Source organism: Chiloscyllium plagiosum, chromosome 13, assembly GCF_004010195.1.
Source record: "Chiloscyllium plagiosum isolate BGI_BamShark_2017 chromosome 13, ASM401019v2, whole genome shotgun sequence".
Lineage (NCBI taxonomy): Eukaryota > Metazoa > Chordata > Chondrichthyes > Orectolobiformes > Hemiscylliidae > Chiloscyllium > Chiloscyllium plagiosum.
The window spans coordinates 1,950,368-1,966,866 of NC_057722.1; the positions used below are offsets into that span (position 1 = coordinate 1,950,368).

General features: G+C 42.5%; 1 long non-coding RNA gene and 1 other non-coding gene across 2 annotated transcripts in view; one reads left to right on the plus strand and one right to left on the minus strand.

Annotated features, from left to right (window-relative positions):
* The window catches only part of LOC122556263, a 38,961-nt gene extending 29,711 nt beyond the window's left edge, over positions 1–9,250 (minus strand). Inside the window, exons 1-2 of the long non-coding RNA XR_006313486.1 lie at positions 9,181–9,250; positions 3,660–3,693 (exon numbers count right to left, since the gene is read on the minus strand). This is a non-coding gene — a long non-coding RNA (uncharacterized LOC122556263). The remainder of the gene's footprint in view (positions 1–3,659; positions 3,694–9,180) is intronic.
* Positions 2,402–2,475, plus strand: trnan-guu. The gene has a single exon. It is a non-coding gene; the product is annotated as a tRNA-Asn (tRNA).
* Positions 9,251–16,499: the final 7,249 nt, after the last annotated feature.

Consider the following 16,499-nt stretch of genomic DNA (forward strand, 5'->3'; position numbering starts at 1 on the left):
AGACACCCGCACCAATCAACCAAACCGCCCCGTGGCCCAACATTTCAACTCCCCCTCCCACTCTGCCGAGGACATGGAGGTCCTAGGCCTCCTTCACCGCTGCTCCCTCACCACCAGACGCCTGGAGGAAGATCGCCTCATCTTCCGCCTCGGAACACTTCAACCCCAGGGCATCAATATGGACTTCAACAGCTTCCTCATTTCCCCTTCCCCCACCTCATCCTAGTTTCAAACTTCCAGGTCCACACTGTCCCCTTGACCTGTCCGGACTTGTCCGACCTGCCTAGCTCCTTTTCCACCTACCCACTCCACCCTCTCCTCCCTGACCTATCACCTTCATCTCCTCCCCCACTGACCTATTGTACTCTATGCTACTTTCTCCACCCCCACCCTCCTCTAGCTTATCTCTTGCTGCTCGTCAGATGCTGCCTGAATTTGCTGTGCTTTTCCAGCACCACTGATCCAGAATCTGGTTTCCAGCATCGGCAGTCATTGTTTTTACCATGTTCTATGTTTAGTCTAGCTATTCCTGTGTACACAATCTCTTAACATAGGAGAGAAGGTGGTAAGTGGACCGCAGTTTGGTGAGGGTGAGTCTGTGAGGAAGTAGAAGGAAGGCCCAATGAAGAAGGTGATTTTGTTGAAAGAATATTGACAAAGTGAAGCTCAATGTAGTATCAGACTAGGGCAGGGGAGTACTGGAGGGCCCAATGGATTTGAGGAAGGGATGGGATAGTGCAGAAAGCTGAATTCATAAAATTCATAGAATCCCTACAGTGTGGAAACAGGCCATTCGGCCTAACAAGTTCACAGCAAACCTCCAAAGAGTAACCCACTCAGACCCATTCCCCTACCCTATATTTCCCCTGACTAATACACTTAGCCTATCCATCCTTGAACACTATGTGTAATTTAGCATGGCCAATTCACCAAATCTGCACATCTTAGCATTGTGGGAGGAAACCAGACTACTTGGAGGAAACCCACGCAGACACTGAGAGAATGTACAAACTCCACACAGACAGTCGCCCGAGGCTGGAATCAAACCCCAGTCCCTGTGAAGCAGCAGTGCTAACCACTGAGCCACCGAGCTGCCCTTGACCTCAGATTTAATGGGAGAGAGAGGAAAGAGAAGGGAGAGAGTGAGAGAGTTGCATTCACGTGAGACTTATCACAATATCTCCGCTTTCTTGTTAAACCAGAAGAGGATGTAACTCCAGATTTTGCTGAAACGCTGCATCTGACCTCAGTATCTCTCAAAGAAAACCAAAAAGTTTCAACTGCAAAGTGAACCAATTCCCATCTTACAACAATTACAGCTTAGCAGGGAATTGAACTGCTTCTGAACTCCTATGCAAGACACTTCTGTGCACCATCAACTGAAAGGTACGCAACTTGGCATTGAGTTACAAGACTCCGTAATTCATATGAACTAATTCTGATGTCTTTATTGTAAAGGAGTTTGTAATTTGTAACCTCCCTCCTGTCCTTTTTCTTTTCTTTCTTTCATGGATGCTTGGGTATGAAAATTGTATTTTGTGAACCATCCTCCCTGCGATTTGAATACGGTAATAAAATATACTTTGTTTCGGCTATGAAGAATTTCACAAGCAGGGTTTGGAGAAACCACCACCTAAAAAACAAGTCATTGAATTCACCTTTCCCTGCTGTCTGTGACAAGAGTATTATCTTGACAAGAGTGTTATTTGAAAGGAAAGCCTGTGCTGGGCTGTGGGGAGATAAACGGGTGAGACCCAGAATGTCCATGGAGAGACAATGGGCTGAATGGTCCCCTGTGTTGTAACCAGTCTGACTCTGTTGAGTTCCATCGCTTTCCATTAGCAATTGCTGCCTATTTGCACAATTTCAAAAACCCAAAAGTATTGCCCTGTGGAAAAACATCTTTATGTTGATTGATCTACACTGATGGATATAACGGAATCTGCCCTGTGATGGTTATGTAATTGTGAGATTTATTTAAGCCCCCACGTGCTGTATGTAGCCAAGACTACAAATGTGCCTCTCCTTCTTGCACTATAAATAGATATTTTTCTGGTGCATGCTCATTTTCTGGTGCAAGTATGACTTTTGGACCTCCTATCAGAAGTAATAGCAGTATTTCATTTTCTTACTTCCTGCTCTTGCGCTCAGTCTAAGAACCTTAATCCTTGTTCATCATCCTGACTATTCAATCAACTTCCCAGAATGCATCTTTAACCATTACTGCTTTTCTCCATTCAAAATTTCACCTAAGTAACAGCTCTGGGCGATTGGCCATTCACGTGATAGCTCTAACCAGTGTTTCACATGTACATTACCACTGATTACCCCATCGACTACCACATTCTGTTCTTTAACTCTTTCACTGCAAGAGACAATCTGCCTCGATCTTCAAAAGCCAGTCTCTGTGGTGCAATTGGTCAACGCGTTTGGCTGTTAATCGAAAGGTTGGTGGTTCGAAACCACCCAGGGATGGGATTCTTGCTCCAATCACTTTCTTTGCTGCAACATTCCAGGGTTTTAATGGGGTCAGGAAAATGCTCCCCAAACGGAAATCTTGTGGCAGTGGCTCATTGGTTAGCACTGCTGCCTCGCAGCGCCAGGGACCCGGGTTCGATTCCAGCCTCGGGTGACTGTCTGCTCGGGTTTCCTCCGGGTGCTCCGGTTCCTTCCCGCAGTGTAGGCCAGGTGAATTGGCCATGCTAAATTGCCCATAGTGATAGGTGCATTAGTAGGTGAATGAGTCTGGGTGGGTTACTCTTTGGAGGGTCAGTGTGGACTTGTTGAACTGAAGGGCCTGTTTCCACACTGTAGGGAATCTAATAAAAAAATCTAATGACCATAACTGAATGCTGCACCATCAACATCCTGTGGGGTTGCCATTGCCATTAACCTCCAGTCATTTCAAACCACAGTGATAGGTGCATTAGTAGGTGAATGAGTCTGGGTGGGTTACTCTTTGGAGGGTCAGTGTGGACTTGTTGAGCTGAAGGGCCTGTTTCCACACTGTAGGGAATCTAATAAAAAAATCTAATGACCATAACAGAATGCTGAAGAGAAAATGAGGTCTGCAGATGCTGGAGATCAGAGATGGAAATGTGTTGCTGGAGAAGCGCAGCAGGTCAGGCAGCATCTAGATAACAGGAGAATCGACGTTTCGGGCATTAGCCCTTCTTCAGGAATCATATTCCTGAATTCCTGAAGAAGGGCTAATGCCCGAAACGTCAATTCTCCTGTTCCCTAGATGCTGCCTGACCTGCTGCGCTTCTCCAGCAACACATTTCCATAACTGAATGCTGCACCATCAACATCCTGTGGGGTTGCCATTGCCATTAACCTCCGGTCATTTCAAACCACATCTACCAATAACTACACACAAGCCAGGATCGTAACAGAAATCATTCAATTTGCCTGGGTGGCTTTAGCTCCATTAATACTCATGAATTTTGACCAAAGCTATCTGCTTGATTGGCACTCCACCCACAATTGGCCTCCATTCCTGATGAAGGGCTTTTGCCCGAAACGTCAATTTTCCTGCTCCTCGGATACTGCTTGACCTGCTGTGCTTTTCCAGCACCACTCTGATCTCTACCCCACCCACAACTCTTGTAACAGTGACAGCAATGCATTTATCAATAACATACAGAACATCTACTCACCAATAGCACCTTCAGATCTGCAACCTGCACCACCCTGGAAAACAAAGGCAGAAAATATATGGGGCTACCATCACCTGTGGATTTCCGTGCACAACCCTGATTTGGACCTTTATTACTGTTCCTACATTGTCCTTGGGTCAAAAGACAGGAACTCCCTTCTTGCACCATGGGTGTCCACACACCACATGAACTGTGGAAATTCAAGGTAGCAGCTCACCACTGCCCTCTCCAGAGCAACTACCAATGGCTGGCATTGCTAATGATGCCCATTTTCTTTGAAAAATATGCACGAGGCCTTGATATAGTAGGAGCCATGTTTACTTCTGTCAGCTGTTCAGAATTAGAGAATTTGTAATTAATTCTGACTAATCGTGAGGAATTAATCCTATGAGGCAGCATTCATGATTACTGTCTTACTACCATGACCTGTGACCTTACCATGATCTTAGCATTCCCTATGACTTTCTTATTTATTGTTTAAAGCAATATCGCAAATTCAATTCTATGATGCATTGCCTGATATGAAGCCTAAGAGCTGTCTGAATTTTTTTGAGATCGCAACATTGATGAAATGCCATCTCCCAATAAATAAACATCTAAATTTGTAGAAGATCAGATGTAGTACCTTCCACAGCACAAGGAAAATAACACAGCAGAGAAGCAAAGTAGGAATTTCACCTGGAGACTTTACTGGTAGGGATTATCATTCTTTGCTAAACTCACCGAAATCAGGCTGTTTCACCTCACAGCTTGGTTGATCTGCCACCGATTATTTGCAATACTCCACTGATTAATGCTCAGAGTCCACAATCATTTCTTTTAAGAGATTCCAAAATCAAGAGGGCTTTCAGCAGAGGTATCCATGAGCATTATGTTCATATTGTCAAACACAGCCCTGAACTAGTCACTGGTAAATTCCCATCCAATGTCAATCAAAGCCTTTGCAAGGTCTCCACCTCCCTTCCCCTCTCTCCAAAGTTTGGCTCCTATTCATTTCCCCTTGATGTTTTCAATAGCTGTTTTGTCATTAATATGGGAAGTGATGGTGTAGTGACATTATCTGGAATGTTCTGGGAAGCCAGGTTCAAATCCTGCCATGACAGATGGTGGAATTTGAAATTGATCAAAAAAAAACTTGGAGTTAAGAGTTAAATGATGACCATGAATCCACTGTTGAAAAAACCCATTTGGTTCACTAATGTCCTTATTCCAATGCAGTTGACTCTTAACTGCCCCCTGGACAATTGGGGTTGGGCAATAAACGCTGGCCCGTATTTTGAATCTCATGAATGAATAAAAAAATGTAATATATATTATTGTAGATCTGGTTGCAAGATCTGCAAACATAGAATGAAAACATTTCTGTCTTTCACAAAATCCTTTTAATTCCATGGTATATACTTCAAGAGTGTGCCAAAGGGGAAGGCTTACAATAGAACATGGCAACTTCCTCAGGGACCTTTTACAGATTCTACACCCCTGACTAATCTCTTCTATTAGCTTCATGTGCTCTTCATTAACTGCACTTGCAACTTTACTCAGAATTGTTAATGAATCTTTGACAAGTCTGAAGACTATGGTGAGCAAATTTTAAGACATTTTTGTGATTTGATGTCTTAATACTTATTTAACATTCTGATCATAATTTTCAAATTTTGTGAAGATAAAAATGGTCTGATGGATAAATTTCAAATCTTCTGGTTTTCCAAATATCATTGCCTATGATTCCAGGTTTTAAATTTTGCAGGTGTCTTTTTCATAGAAGGTTTACTTGACAGCCTTGAAATGATATTAAAGACATCAGCACTTTTGAAATGACTTACTCCGTGTATTTTAATGGAAGTCTAGCTGTCCGTAGAGACCTCAATGTATTATCTCCGCCAAACTGAAATAAGTAATATGTTTATGTTCTTTAACTTAATGAGTAAAGATACCATTTCCTATGCTGCTAGGCTTTCCTCCAGACGGCTGAGATAGCAATAACCTGGTTGGCAACCTCGGATCAAGCTGGGCGTCATCTAGTATCATGACTTCCACTGCTGATTGTAAGGGAACAGGAGATCACATATTCTTACATTCACCAATGTGGAAAGAGGCTATTTGGCCCATTGAGTCTGCACCAACCCTCTGAAGAGCATCCTACGCAGGCCCACTTGATCACGGTAACCCCACATTTTACGATGGCTAACTCACCCGAGCCTACATAACTCTGGACACTACAGGACAATGTGGTGTGGCCAATCCATCTAGCCTGCACCCAGAGGCAACCCATGCAAATACAAAGCGAACATGTATACTTCACATGGACAATCGCCTACTGGAATTGAACCTGAGTTCCTTGCGCTGTGAGGCCAGATATCTGTGTCCTCACCCCTTCCCAGGAAAGGATTCCTGCCGTGGCAGAAGACAGGAACCACTCCTGTGGGGATATGTCTCTCATGTCTTTACAGGTTGAACCAACCCCCACCATGGACCAACCATCCCCAGCAGAAGAGAGTCCATTAACCTCCTCGGACCATCATGGGGAAGTGTTGGAGGGATAATCATCAGCTCTACCTCCTGGATATCCCGGCAGCACAGATGGCAACATGTCACTGGGCTTAACCATTTTAATTGATTCTGCTTCTCATTGATCCCGGAAACCATTTCGTACACGCTGAAGGAATTCCTCCTCCACAGCATACCCCATGATCAACATCATGGTTATTACTTTTACCACAACTGAATTGGATTGATATTATAAAAACTGTGGTTACAAGAACAGGATAGGCTGGGAATTATGTGATCAGTAACCCACCTCCTATCTGCCTCAAATCCTTTTCATTGGAGTGTAAACAGACGATGGAGGAGAAATTCAGAAAGACCTTTTCCTCTGAGCACCTTCTGCTCCAGTCGCTCCTTCATTGACAAACATCAGAAAACCATATAGCTGCATGGCTCTATAATTTTCCAGGTGAAAGTGAGGACTGCAGATGCTGGAGATCAGAGTCAAGATTAGAGTGGTGCTGGAAAAGCACAGCAGGTCAGGCAGCATCCGAGGAGCAGGGAAATAGCCTTTTCGGACAAAACCCCTTCATCAGGAATCAGCACCACTCGAATCTTGACTCTAATTTTCCAGACCCCTTCAGATGCTGCCAGACCTTTTAAGATTTACATCTCCAGAATCTGCAGTATTCTGTTTCGATCTTATAACTGTATAGTCTTTGTTTAGTGTATGGGCACTTAATTTGGATAAAGTTAAAAATCACACAACACCAGGTTATAGTCCAACAAGTTTAATTGGAAGCACACTAGCTTTCAGAGCGACGCTCCTTCATCAGGTGATTGTCAATTAAACCTGTTGGACTATAACCTGGTGTTGTGTGATTTTTAACTTTGTAAAAAGTTAAGTACCTTTGAATAAGAAAATATATTCTTTTCAAACAAGAAAGAATGTTGCTGTCAATTCAGCAGAGGTGAGGTGGAGGGGATTGGAGTGGGGGTGGGGTGCATGTGTCATTTGACTCCATCTTACCTGATCTTAACACGAAGGAAAATATCTCTTTTTTTCGTTTTATCAGGTTTGGTTGCTATGTTAATACCTTCAGTAGATCAGAGCCTCGAGTCATTTGGTTGTAAAGTCATCCTTTGTGCTTAAGCTCCAAGTCACCCAGGTCTTAATTGAACTTGGCAGAAGCCTAGGGCTACAAAAAGTTTCACATTCTGAAAAGTATTAACTCCTTGGTTCCTATGGCAACCTTAGCTCTCAGTGTCAATTGAATAGGCTTTTCCAGTTGCTTTCTTTAGTGATGACACAATAAGACTGAGTTTCTCTGGAGGTATCCAGAAGGAATGATCTGACAGCCAGTTAAATTGTTTCGCAATTAAAATGTAGGGCGGTGGAAACGGAAACAAATGATTTCAAAAGAAAATTGAAAGTACATTTGTAGTTAATAAAGATGTATAGCTACAAGGAGTGGGTCGGACAGACTGGATTCTTCTGTGAAGACCTGGCATGGACTCGAGGGGCTGAATGGTCTCCTTCTGTGTCCTAAATGATTCCATTACCTTGCTCTGCCATCTGCTACATTTACTGTCCCATAAACAATAACAAGATACATAATCAACTATTCTGTTAATCAGTGATGCTGCTTGAGAGACAGAATATTGACCTGGAGACCAGGGAGAACTTCCTAGCTTGTCTTTGAATAGTATTATGGAATGCTTGACATCTATCAGACAGGCCAAGTAGTATCATGCTTTATAAATATATCTGTAATATTGTACATCCAACCATGCAGCATTTCCTCAGTACTGGCCTCACTATGAATATACCAATTTGTGTAAAGTTTGAGAACTTATATCTTTTATTCACTTGTACATTTATTCCCCATCCCGAGTTGCCTTTGACAAGATGCTGGATCTGCCTTCTCCAAACGCTGCAGTTCAAGTGCTGTAAGTAGACAGGAAAGCCATTAGGGCGGGATTGCCGGGAGTTTGACCCAGTGACAGTAAAGGAATGTTTGCAAGTCAGGATGGTAAGTGGCTTGGAGGGGAAAGTGCATGTTTTGAAGATCCCTGCTATCCTTGTCGTTCTAGATGATAGTTCTTGCAGAAGGAAGTTATGTCTAAGGATCTTTGATTAATTTCTGTAGCATCAGTAAACAGCACACAACAGTTTTGGTGGTGGAGAAAGTGGATGTTTGTGGATGTGATGCCAATCAAACAGATTGTTTTGTCCAAAGAGCATCAAGCTTCTTGACTATAGTTAGAGCTGCACTTATCCAGGCAAGTTGGGAGTGTTCTATTACACACCAAACGTGTGTCTTGTAGATGGTTAACAAACTTATGAGAGTCAGGAAGAGAGTTACCGGCTGCAGGGTTCCTAATCTCTGACCTGGTCTTGTAGCCACTGTACTTATACAGCTAATCCAGTTCAGTGCCTGGTCAATGGTAACCCCCCAGGATGTTGATAGTGGGGCATTTATTAAATGCCAAGGGGTAGTAGTTAGATCCTAATTGGAGATGGTAATTGTCTGGCATTTTATGGCACAAATGCTAATTGCCACTTTTCAGTCCAAGCCTAAAATGTTGTCTGGGTCCTGCTGCATTATTTAAACAATGATATATTTTCAATTGTTACTTTTCAAACATATTATACCTTATGATGAGAATCTATTAAAAGGGGATTATTTTTCTATATAAGTTTGAAACCTTCACCTGTAACTCCTGTTCTATTTGTTGCTTTGTTGATCATAAGTAAGATTTTATAGTTCAGAACAGAAATCTAATTCTTTCATTGTAGCAGAATAATCTTATTAATCTCTGTTAGCGAAGGAATGCTTTATCAAAGAATTCTAAGATGACTACTTCAAAATAATTAATGAACACACATTTTTCTCAATTTTAAAGACTTCCAACAGCTTTTGTGTTCATAAATATTCTCATTTGAATTATACGCACTTGTGGAATAGTGTAGACAACAATACTTGATCATTGTAGCTATCTCTGAGAGCAGACTGATGATACTGCATGAACTCACCTGCTATAATTGTGCAGACTGTATTGGCAAATACAGAACATAGATTTTTCACAACTCTGAGGAAACAACCTGGAATTGAGATAAATATAGTAGCAAATTATTGCAAATGCCAGAGATCCAAAATAAAAGTAGAAAGTGATGAACAAAACAAAGGAGGTCTGGAAGCATCTGCAGAAGAGAAATGGAATTATGCTTTAAATCCAATACTACTTTTCTTCAGAACTGAAGGAGGCTGGAAAAGTGATGCTTTGCAGTCGGAGGAGCAAGTGGAACTGATGTGAAAGGTGTCCCAGAGCAAAAGGTAAAGAGAGTGCTAATAATAAGTCATGATCTGGTTGAAGATGTAAATGGTGGGTGTTTAATAGCAGAAGGTAATGTAGTTCTCAGAGCAAACCCATTCAAATGTGACATTGAGGGGTGGAGTCAGAAGGAGTGAAATTCAAAAATGAGGACAGAGTTCACAGTCTAAACTTGTATTCAGTGTTGAGTTCTGAGGCTGTAAAGTGCCTGAAATAAAAAAGAAGTGCTGTACCTTAAGCTTGCAATTGCCTAAACTGGAGCAATAGGCCAAGGATTACATAGATTACAACGCAGTAGAGGTCTTTCAGCCCTCAATGTTGTGCTGACCTGTGAAACCAATCTGAAGCCCATCGAACCTACACTATTCCATTCTTGTCCATATGGCAGAAATGGGTACTGCAGATGCTGGAGATTAGAGTCAAGATTAGAGTGGTGTTGGAAAAGCACAGCAGGTCAGACAGCATCCGAGGAGCAGGAAAAAAAAAATCAACATTTTGGGCAAAAGCCCTTCATCATGACCTATCTTTTACAAAACCATGTTGACTATTCTTAATCAACTTATTGCTCTCCAGATGATTATAAACCTCTGTCTTATAACTTTTTTCAACATTTTACCCACAACTAAAGTAAAGCTCACAGGATTATCGCTACTCCCCTCCTTGAACAAGGGAACAACGTTTGCTATCTTCTAGTCTTCTGGCACTATTCCTGTAGACAATGACAACATAAAAATCAAAGCTAAAGGCTCTGCAATCCTAGGATAAATCCAATCCAGCCCAGGGGACTTATCTATTTTCACACTTTCCAGAATTGCTAACACCACCTCCTTGTGAACCTCAAACCTGTCTAGTCTAGTCACCTGTATCTCAGCATTCTCCTCACCAACATTGTCTTTTTCTAGTGTGAATACTGACGAAAAATATTCATTTAGCACTTCTCCTATCTCCTCTGACTCCACGCACAACTTCCCCCTACTACCCTCGATTGTCCCTAATCTTACTCTAGTCAATTCTTCTATTCCTGATATACCTACAAAAAGCCTTAGAGTTTTCCTTGATCCTTTCTGCCAATGACTTTTTATGTCCCCTCCTGGCTCCTACTAACTCTTTTTAGGTCTTTCCTGGTTAACTTGTAACTTTCAAGCGCCCTGAGCCTTCACATCTCATCCTAACATAGTCCCTCTTCTTCCTCTTGACAAGAGATTCAACTTACTTATTAAACCATGGCTCCCGCACTTGACAATGTCCTCCCTGCCTGCCAGGTACATGCTTATCAAGGACACGCATTAAATAAACTCCACATATCAATTGTGCCCATCCCCTGCAGTTTCTTTCCCCATCATATGAATCCTTAATCTTGCCTAACTGCATCATAGAACATAGAACATAGAAGAATACAGTGCAGTACAGGCCCTTTGGCCCTCGATGTTGCGCCGATCCAAGCCCACCTAACCTATACTAACCCACTATCCTCCATATACCTATCCAATGCCCGCTTAAATGTCCATAAAGAGGGAGAGTCCACCACTGCTACTGGCAGGGCATTCCATGAACTTACGACTCGCTGTGTGAAGAACCTACCCCTAACTTCAGTCCTATATCTACCCCCCCTTAATTTAAAGCTCTGCCCCCTTGTAATACCCGACTCCATACGCGGGAAAAGGTTCACACTGTCAACCCTATCTAACCCCCTAATCATCTTGTACACCTCAATCAAGTCACCCCAATAATTGCCTTTCCCCCAGCTATAACTCTTGCCCAGCAGTATATACCTATCCCTTTCCATCACTTAAGTAAACGTAACTGAATTGTGGTTATTATCACCAAAGAGCTCACTTACCTCCAAATCTAACACCTGGCCGGGCTCATTACCCAGTACCAAATCCGATGTGGCCTCGCTTCTTGCTGGCCTGTCTACACATACTGTGTCAGGAAACACTCCTGCACACACTGGACAAAAACTGACCCATGTAAAGTACTTGAACTATAGTACTCCCAGTTGATATTTGGAAAGCTAAACACCCCATAACATCTACCCTGTTGCTATCACTCCTATCCAGAATCATCTTTGCTATCCTTTCCTTTACATCTCTGGAACTATTCAAAGGCCTGTAGCAAACTCCCAACCAGGTGACCTCTTCTTTCCTGTTTCTAATCTCAACCCATAATAGCTCAGTAGACTAGTCCTCAGACATCATTTGTGTCACCATAAAACTATAGGATAGAGGTATAAGCATGACAGTCCATTGAAATAGCAAGTGACTGGAAGGTTAGGGTCATGCCTGTGGATGGAGTGAAGCTGTTTACCAATATAGCCGCCCAGTCCGATTCTGGCCTCACCAAAAAGAGGAGACTGGATTTTGAGTAACAATTAGTTGTAATTTATTTGGTCTGTCTACCAAAGGGCCAGGCCAGACATGGTGGGCTGAATGACCTGTTTCAGTGGTGTATGATGTATGACCTCATTGTTCAACTCCATAACACAGTAGTTTGTCATCCCTCCAGGGGTGTTTCTTGACCTCTGTGTTAGGTATTGTGCTGACAGCATGCAGAGAATGCCATCATAGGCAGTGTTAGTAGATTGTGATGCCAATCAGCATGTACTTCTGATCTAATACCTGTGTGACTATTTTTCAATTCAATGCTTCAGTTAACACTTCCGTTTACACACACACAGTTCAACAGAAGGACTACACCCCACTAGAATTAGTCAAAGTGGTAATCGACTCTTCAACCTTTCCAATTGACTTCCATTGCACCTTGCCGTGATTGTAGAAATGTTTTACTGGTTCCCTGGGCTGTTTAAACCTATACTGTGGGCATGTGTCCTTACTTCAGTGATTCTGCACAAACCACTTACCCTTGTACATGGAGGATGTAGTTTGAACCCACTTACAGTGGAGAGTGTAGGGAGAATAAGGAGACGTAACACAAAGTTGGACAAATTGCTGGAAGAGGGAGGTGATTCTTTGGAGGAGACCATCTCTGCCCCAAGTATTCAGGGTACAATTCACCTACCTGAACCTCAGTGAAAAATAAATCAATGAGAGGTCTACACATCAGAAAGGTTATCCACATGAAATTTGTCACTGGTTATACCTGTAACCTCAGAGCATGGGAGAGCTTGGTGTTCCCAGTGACGTGACCTTGAGCATCAGCCTTAACACTGTTAATAATGTGGGATCTACACTCCAATGAGTGAACAGCAACAGGTTTTATTACATGTAGAATTGGAGCCAATAGGGCTCCCAGTATGATATCCTTTCTTACCAACACTAGTGCATAAGCTGTGTGTTCTGATGTCACTTGAATGAAATTCCACGTGCTCAGTATCTATACTTAGACAAAAGATACAAATTGCTCTTACCATAGACTTTCCTTTTATGTACTTTTACCTACCCCCCAAAACCCTCACCACTCCAATTTATCTTGCAGTACCCAATTTTGTCATAATGATTTACCATTGTAATTTAGTTTTGTGGTAGATGATGGCCTAGTGGTATACTTGGTCAACTATTAATCCAGAGAACCAGGTAATGTTCTGGGGAACTGGGTTCAAATCCCACAATGGCAGATGGTGAAATTTTAATTCAGTAAAAAAATTTGGAATTAAGAAGCTAATGATGACCATGAATCTATTTTTGGAAGAACCTACCTGGTTCACCAATGTCCTTTTGGGAGGGAAACTGTCATCCCTACCTAGTCTGGCCAACATGTGACTCCAGGCCCACAGCAATGTGACTGACTCTTAATTGCTGTCAGAGCATTTAGGGATGGGCAATAAATGCTGACCTATCCAGTAATGCCCACATGAATGAATACATTTTAAAAATCACAAGCGTTTAACCCTTGTGGGTAAATTAGGGCATTTTTTTTTACCTGAGGGACTAATCTCCAGCATGCATAAAGATCTATATTCCTTAATCCATAGACATCAGGCTAGTTCAGCTGATGTTACAGTGTAAACAGTTTTCTCTCCATCATTATATTGAGGAGGTTAGTGAGGCTCTATCGCAAGGGATATGAACACATTTTACGTAGAGAAAAATGGTGCAACTGCATGAAATCTGAAACCAATGAAGAATGTTGGAGAAACTCAGCAGGTTTGTGTCGAGGAAAGCACAATTAACATTTCCAGTCTGATACATTCTGAAGAGGAGTCACAATGGACTTGAAATGTTCACTGTTTCTATCTCCACAGATACTACAAGACCTGCTGAATATATTTTAGATTGACTTGCCAAAGAGGAGCAGGCAGAGTGGGTATGGGGTCTCAATGATTGTTGACAAACAGGAAGCTGGAAGAACAAAGAACAAAGAAAATTACAGCACAGAAAAAGGCCCTTCGGCCCTCCAAGCCTGCACTGATCCAAATCCTCTATCTACACCTGTCACCTATTTTCCAAGGATCTGTATCCTTCTGCTCCCTGCCCATATATGTATCTGTCTAGATACATCTTAAATGACACTATCATGCCTGCCTCTACCTCCACTCAGACACCCATCATCCTCTATATAAAAGAACTTGCCACACATATCTCCCTTAAAACGTTCCCTCCCTCACCTTGAACATGTGACCCTGAGTAATTGAGTCCCCCATTCTGGGAAAACTTTCCTTGCTATCCACCCTGTCTACACCTCTCATGGTTTTGTAGACCTCAATTAGGACCCCCTCAACTTCCTTCATTCCAATGAAAATAATCCTAATCTACTCAACCTCTCCTTATAGCGAGCACCCTCCATACCAGGCAACATCCTGGTGAACCTCCTCTGCATCCTCTCCAAAGCATTCACATCCTTTTGGTAACGTGGTGACCAGAACTGTACACAGTATTCCAAATGTGGCCAAACCAAAGTCCTATACAACTGTAACATGACCTGCCAACTCTTGTACTCAATACCCCGTCCAATGAAGGAAAGCATGCCGTTTGCTTTCTTGAAGACTCTACGAACCTGTATTACCACCATCAGGGTACAATGGACCTGAACACACACAGCTCTCTGTACATCAGTTTTCCCCAGGACTTTTCCATTTACTGTATCGTTGACTCTTGAATCGCATCCTCCAAAATGCATCACCTCGCATTTGTCCGGATTGAACTCCATATGCCAATTCTCTGCCCATCTCTCCAATTTATCTATAATTTGCTGTATTCTCGGACAGTTCCCTTCATTATCTGCTACTCCACCAATCTTAGTGTCATCTGCAAGCTTGCTAATGAGGCAACTTATACCTTCCTCCAAATCATTGATATATATCACAAACAACAGTGGTTACAGAATGGATCCCTGTGGGACACCATTGGTCACAGATCTCTATTTTGAGAAACTCAGTTCCACTCCTACTCTGTCTCCTGTTGCCCAACCAGTTCTCTAGCCATCTAGCTAGAACTCCTTGACCCCATGTTACTTTACTTATACCTTCCTCCAAATCATTGATATATATCACAAACAACAGTGGTTACAGAATGGATCCCTGTGGGACACCATTGGTCACAGATCTCTATTTTGAGAAACTCAGTTCTACTCCTACTCTGTCTCCTGTTGCCCAACCAGTTCTCTATCCATCTAGCTAGAACCCCTTGACCCCATGTTACTTTACCTTCTCCTGCAGCCTACCATGGGGAACCTTATCAAACACCTTACTAAAGTCCATTTATATGACATCTACATCATCAATCAACTTTGTCACCTCTTCAAAGAATTCTATTAAGTTTGTAAGACATGGAATTCCCTGCACATAACCACGTTGCTATCATTGATAAGCCCATTTTCTTCCAAATGGGTATATATCCTATCCCTTAGTATTTTCTCCAGCAGCTTCCTTACCATTGACGTCAGGCTCATATGTCTGTACTTACCTAGATTATCCCTGCTACCCTTCTTAAACAAGGGGACAACAAGAGGATTTCTCCAATCCTCTGCAACCTCTCGTGGATTCAAAGATGCTGCAAAGATACCTGTTAAAGCCGCAGCTATTTCCTCTCTCACTTCCCTCTGTAACCTAGGGTAAGTCCCATCCGGACTGGGACTTGTTCAACTTAATGCCTTTTAGAATACCTAACACTTGCTCCTTCCTTATGCCACCTTGACCTCGAGTAATCAAAAATAGATCCCTAACCTCAACATCCGTCATGTCCCTCTCCTCGGTGAATACCAATGCAAAGTACTCATTAAGAATCTCACCCATTTTCTCTAACTCCACACAAAACTTTCCTCCTTTGTCCTTGAGTGGGCCAACCCTTTCTCTAGCTACCCTCTTGCTCCTGATATATGAATAAAAGGCTTTGGGATTTTCCTTAATCCTGCTCACTAAGGATATCTCATGATCCATTTTAGCCCTCTTAATTCCTCGTTTCAGTTTGGTCCAACCTTCTCAATATTCTTCCAAACTTGCATCGGTTTTCAGTCACCTAGACCTTATAGAGTCATAGTCATCGAGTCAGGGAGATATGTAGCATGGAAACAGACTCTTAGGTCCAATTCATCCATGCTGACCAGATATCCCAACCCAATCTAGTCCCACCATGCCAGCATCCAGCCCATATCCCTCCAAACCTTCCTATTCATCTACCCATCCAGACGCCTTTTAAATGTTGCAATTGTACCAGCCCCCACCACATCCTCTGGCAGCTCATTCCATACACGTACCACCCTCTGCGTCAAAATGTTTCCATTAGGTCTCTTTTATATTTTTCCCTTCTCACCCTAAACCTATGCCTTCTAGTTCTGGACTCTCCCACTCCAGAGGAAATACTTTATCTATTTATCCTATCCATGTCCCACATGATTTTATAAACCTCTATAAGATCACCCCTCAGCCTCCGATGCTCCAGCGAAAACGGCCCCAGCCTATTCAACCTCTCACTATAGCAACATCCTTGTAAAGGTAAAAACAATGACTGCAGATGCTGGAAACCAGATTCTGGATCAGTGGTGCTGGAAGAGCACAGCAATTCAGGCAGCATCCGAGGACAGGCAAAATCGACGTTTCGGGCAAAAGCCATTCATCAGGAATAA